The following is a 6,000-nucleotide window of genomic DNA, read 5'->3' on the forward strand; positions in this document are numbered from 1 at the left end:
TCAAGCCTCACGCAATGTCTCACGCAATGTCAGATTCACACGTGTCAAGGGACGCTACTCTTGCAGTACAACCTCCGAGGTAACCGTTTCTGTCTGTCAACACCATCCGTTAACTGTATTTTGAGAAACTTATGTATGAACGTATACAAGAACAATTGCCATGTTCCCAATATACTGTCTGCTTTGAGTTTGGCACCGCAAATTATCTCCAATACCGTACATTGTATTCTGGAAATCCCGACAGTGTACAGTAGGCCTGAATATGATGAATTATATATTATATATTATATATTGTATTTAAATAACATTGTCTAACTTGTATCATATGTATTTTCAAGTAATAGCAAACGGCATATCCAATGTTTCAATACGTCTTCCCAGTAATGATATCCAAAGCTACATGTACATTTATGTGTTGTCCACCCTTGCCTTGATAAGATAAAATTATGTAGCGTTAACAAGACGCCGACGTAAGTGAATGGACGAATGTATTTATACTCCGCTCCTGCCAATATTCCAGCAACATCACGCCCGAGGTTCAATCACTAGGCTTCTGCGTGACCGGCGAACGTTACAACCACTAGGCTTTTGCGGGACCGGCGGACGCTTCCACCACTAGGCTTCTGCGGAACCGGCGGACGTTTCAACCACTAGGCTTCTGCGTGACCGGAGCACACTTCAAACGCTAGGCTTCTGCGTGACTGGCGAACGCTTCAAACACTAGGGGTCTGCGTGACCGGAGCACACTTCACCCACTAGTTCTGTCTGACTGGCGGACGCTTCAACCACTAGGCTTCTGCTTGACTGGCGGGCGCTTCAACCACTAGGCTTCTGCGGGACTGGTGGACGCTTCAACCACTAGGCTTCTGCGGTAATGGCGGACGCTTCAACCACTAGGCTTCTGTCTGACCGGCAAACGCGTCAACCACTAGGCTTCTGTCTGACTGGCGAACGCTTCAACCTCTACGGGCCATCGTGACCGGCAAACGATTCAACCACCAGGCTTCTGTCTGACCGGTGAACGCTTCAACCACTAGTCCTCTTCGTGACCGGCGGACTCTTCAACCTCGAGACTACCCCACCTAGCCAATGTTGTTTAACGCCACGCTCAGTAATATTGCAGCTATATAGAGCGGTCTGTAAATAATCGAGTCTGGACAAGAGAATCCAGTGATCAACAGCATGAACAACTGTGTGTTATGGGATGACAAAGATGCCTAATTGTATTGTGCAGTTTTGACGAACAACCTGTTTTGTCACAGCTTTGGAAGCACATTTTGTGAAATAAATGACACACAAATAACAAGTGGCCCTTTTGAATAATGTTAGGATAATAAAACCGTCTCGCTGAACAAATACCTTGTAACCTTGTGTTGGTTCCACGCTACATACCTCCAACGGATAAAACGTTATTTAAACATATATACACTTTTTATCTTTGCTTCAAGGTGTTCACTTTTGACAAAGTCTAACCTGTTTTGGATGACGTTTATCATTCTTCACCTGCTTTGAAGAGAATAACTTGAAAAATATTAGTTCTATGTCTTGCCGTATATTTGCATTTCAAGTCGAAATAATTCCACGCTAAAGCACACACAAATATAAATTTGATGTCCAAAACACGGATTTAAGACGGTGAACGAGGTATGCCTACAGTGCATGACGAAACGATTTCTTTCACAGAGTTAGTGAACCCAGATGATGCGGAGCAAAAGGAAAATTTCTGACAAATGTGTATCCCATTATTTATTTGATTCTATCCTTTTGCCATCTATTGTAAGCGTTCTCTTCTTTTGAATGAAATTTGATCCAAAGGTTAAAAGAGTTGCATGAAAAAAATAGATATTTATGTGTATGTGTAATTATGTATTTATGTACGTTACAATTTTAATTGTATTTCTCCAAAGCGTAAGGTATGGTCATTGTTTTCAGATGATACATGCAAACCAATTCTGAAAAGACAGTTTGTGTAACTTTCTTTTCCATATAATCCTGACTTACAAGAACTTTTATTTGGCTTTTGTTTAAATCTACACCATTGTCTCAGTGTCTGACTAATGTCCAGCTTCTCAGCCTGAACACTACTAAATAATATATTCGACCCGTAACCCGTTTCGAAAAATGACTGCATACACATTTGTACACATTTCAATCAGTTAAAACTACATAATTCAAACACAACATTCGAAATGGCATATGTGACTTTTGAAAAAAAAAGATAAGAATATTATGTTTAATGAATTCACGGTGTGTGTGTGTGTGTGTGTGTGTGTGTGTGTGTGTGTGTGTGTGTGTGTGTGTGTGTGTGTGTGTGTGTGTGTGTGTGTGTGTTTGACTGAGTGCTGTGAGTGTTGGCAGACAACTCATTCACACACCCAGAATGGTATACCTTCATAGACTGGTTACATTGTATACAGGCATCAGCTGACATTTCACTTGAACAGCCCTCGAAGAATAAAACAATATTGTGTGAGTTAATCAATTTGCATTTGCTGATGCCCACTATTGACTGACCTGTTTCTAACTTGTTTTCAACTTCAGAAATTACGCCTTCTTCGTGATTTAAAAAACATAATTATATCATCATTTTCACTGCCTTCATTTTTACCTTTGCAACTTATCTTAAAGAAATTGTAGTAGAAATTGTGAAGGAAACATGTCGCTGATATGACACTCATGTGCTTATCCCTTCTCTCTCAACAGGAGTGTCCTGGTGGTTGTGTGTGTCAAGTGTCTACCTAGCAAATGAAAAAGTCGTGTATCCTTGTGGTTTTTGTCTTCTCTGACGTCAACGCATCGCTAATACTGCATGGTTGGACCTTTAAATAACAAATTAATTGTTGGCCAAATAGCGACAAAACATTCATTGGCATAAAACAGACAATGTCTCATGTGAATAGTACCTTTCGTTGAATGGCGCCATTGTAAAAATGTTATCTACAAGAACCTTTAAAAATACAACATGTTATGTTTTCAAATTACTGAAATAAAGAAAACAGAAGTTATGACCATGATGCGATTCGCCCAAGGAGTTGCTCCCCTTATCCTTGACACGATCTGCTGTTCTCGGATTTATGACCCTTTGAATGCCGAATGTTTCATGTTAGCACTTACATAAGTCTAGTTTCACCTGTATGTTGTTTCATGACCAACTTTAATTATTTCATCTTTACGGTCTGAAATAAAAAAAGCCAGAGCCTAACAACCCTGTGATTGATGTTAAGAGCAAAGTTTCACAACCCAGGGTTGCACTGACAGGCAAGAAACTATGTCAGCGAACCTCAGCATCGGATCTTCTAATTCGCCTCTTATGACAAACATTGTTGGTGATCTAGCAACCCGGTGATTGATGTTGGGAGTAACGCTTTGACACAAAATAACTACGTCATCATTGAAAGCATTAGCTTATTTCACTTTACGATAATCCTAAGTTTACACACGTAAGCCATTGCTGCTCTAAACAGAATGGATATGTGCTACTGTGAGACGTATGATCAAAGGGTTCTTTACTTCAAAAATAACATTAATTGCAAAAATACAATGCAAACCTGAAAAGAATGTTCACGAATATTCCCCACGCATGTTTTGTTGCAAACATGGCAACTTAATCTTAGTTGAGACATTTCTCTGTGATGTCAACATTTTTTACTCGGAACTGGCATTAGCTGGAGAATGCTTTGGCTTCTGTTATGACTACACTACAAATTATGACTTCTTTTAATTCGCGACAATGTTTATGAAACACACATAGATTTACAGTCAGAGAGTGAGTTAATATTTAACGTCACACCGGCAATATCACATCCATACCGTGTTGAAGACAATTTATATAAGAAAAATGAAAACATTTTGAAGAATGAAACCTGTCACAGTGGACAGTTAAAAGACAAGGTATCACAGATGAGCATAAAACTAGCATGGAAAAGTAAAACCTTCCAGTAATTAAAGCGGACATGTACAGTACACTATAAAACACCGGCAATAGATCGCCAACAACTGAAGGTAGATGGCATTACAGTGTGTATGCACCTAGCATTGATTTCCTTTTTTTTCTTGCCAACTACTTAGTTTGATACGACCTTCAATCGTCAAAATTGACAATAGATTATTTTCAAGTGAAATAGCGATGTTTCCTATCAAAGCCCTAACGTCAGGAACTTCACTAAAATATTTGCAATACTTCAGCATGTGTCATATCTAGGCCGGCTTGGCTTATAGATTTCAACTTCTGAGATATTTCTGAAATGTAAAATCCATGCAACTGCAGCTTTTAAAATGCCACTCCACGATATATTTGATGAGATTCGATTCTGTTGAAGGCTTTTCAAAGACGAATCGCTGCCCACACACCCATGACGATATGGCAGTCTCTAGGACGATACATATAAGTGGTATAAATTCAGAAAGCACGAAGTATGTTTGAGTGGTCCCCTTTAAGAACCTCTGGACTATAACAATGACGCACAGTTCAGCCTCTGAGTACTCAAGTGAGCAATTATCTTGGGTGCATCGATTATAGACTTACGTTTCAACTGGCATCCGCTGAACTCACATGGGGAAGATCATTTGTGCTCCTGACCATAGCAATAGAATGACAATTACAACACAACGTGAAGGGAGTGGGTTTTCTACAATGGAGATTTATCGATTTTAAAGGCTTTTGTAAAAGAGAATATCCTCTTTGTTTAGGCATCATAAACTATTCCTTGGCAAGATGACGAATGTTTGAGATACTAATTGCTGTATAGAAGTAGAAGGGAACCCATAATAGTTTATTAATAAAATAAAATAATAATACTCTTAATCTAGCCTAGCAGTTTATAGCACCATGTATGATTGGCACACGCTTCAAGTTTACATTTCTTAGGAGCTGCCGATAAGAGTTTACTTTTCTTCGAAACCTTACAAGTGATCTTTCTGGAAAGAAAGATAAAGACTTTTGGATCTATATGTGGAGCAGCTCTGAAATGGGACTAGAAACTTACCATGGGCTGTTTTGAAGGATAAGACATGCAGACTCGGTATGCTGCAAATCTATACATCCTATATCCCAGACACACTGTTTCAGGGTTCCAGAAGAGCTTTAGATGTAAAATGCATTGGGTCTTTCTGGAACTTAACGATTTGATATATAAAACACATTAAACGTCACTTTTGAATGGAATGAGCTGAACACGAACGGTGCACAGAGCACTCTTTGATATCCCACACATAAATGTTTACAATATGGAACATTTTTTTGTCAGGGATAACCTTACATTTTGATACAAACACAACGGCACTGGTATCTCCATGTCTCACTGTTTGATAATGAGACGACTTCATGGCGATACTTTGTCTTCTATCAGTATTAGATCATAGGTGGATCTAGGCTTCGCCTCCTTTGTCACGAAGTGACAGTTGAAACTCTCATAAAAACGGATTAAAATAACTTTGCACACCCGAAACCTCACCCTCACCCACAGTCCCATCTCCTTTCTCTAATTTCTGTATCCATCCTGAGAATTACAATGTGGTCAGTAAGATGGCCAGTCACTTACTTGAAGAGCCACACCACTCACACGCTACTTGGACAGAGGATACATCGAGCCAGCGATTACATGGAACTTTTCTTTACTGTTATATTTCCACACAAATGTATTGAAAGGGTAATTTTACTTGGCGTTTCCTTTGAAATGTTCACTTTTTCTTGCAGTGTTCCAACACCGATTCCAGATGTCCCTACCAGAATTATTTTAAAGAAAGACTGCTTCTGGCAAATTGGAAATCCTCGCAAGTGTGATTAAATTTTCTTGAACGCCATTTTTGTCATCTAACATAAATTGATGTTGTATGCAACACTATTCCAGTAAATGGTTTTTGTAGTTTACCCAGATGGACTGACCTAGTTTCACGGATTTGCAAAGTAAATTACAAGGAGAAATAAACCTGCGAGAATTCAGGGTAAGATCAAGGGTCAAAGCTTCCATGCTGGTCACAAGAGGCGACTTTATGGATCAG

The sequence above is a fragment of the Haliotis asinina genome, chromosome 7 (genome assembly GCF_037392515.1).
Source record: "Haliotis asinina isolate JCU_RB_2024 chromosome 7, JCU_Hal_asi_v2, whole genome shotgun sequence".
NCBI classification, from domain to species: Eukaryota; Metazoa; Mollusca; class Gastropoda; order Lepetellida; family Haliotidae; genus Haliotis; species Haliotis asinina.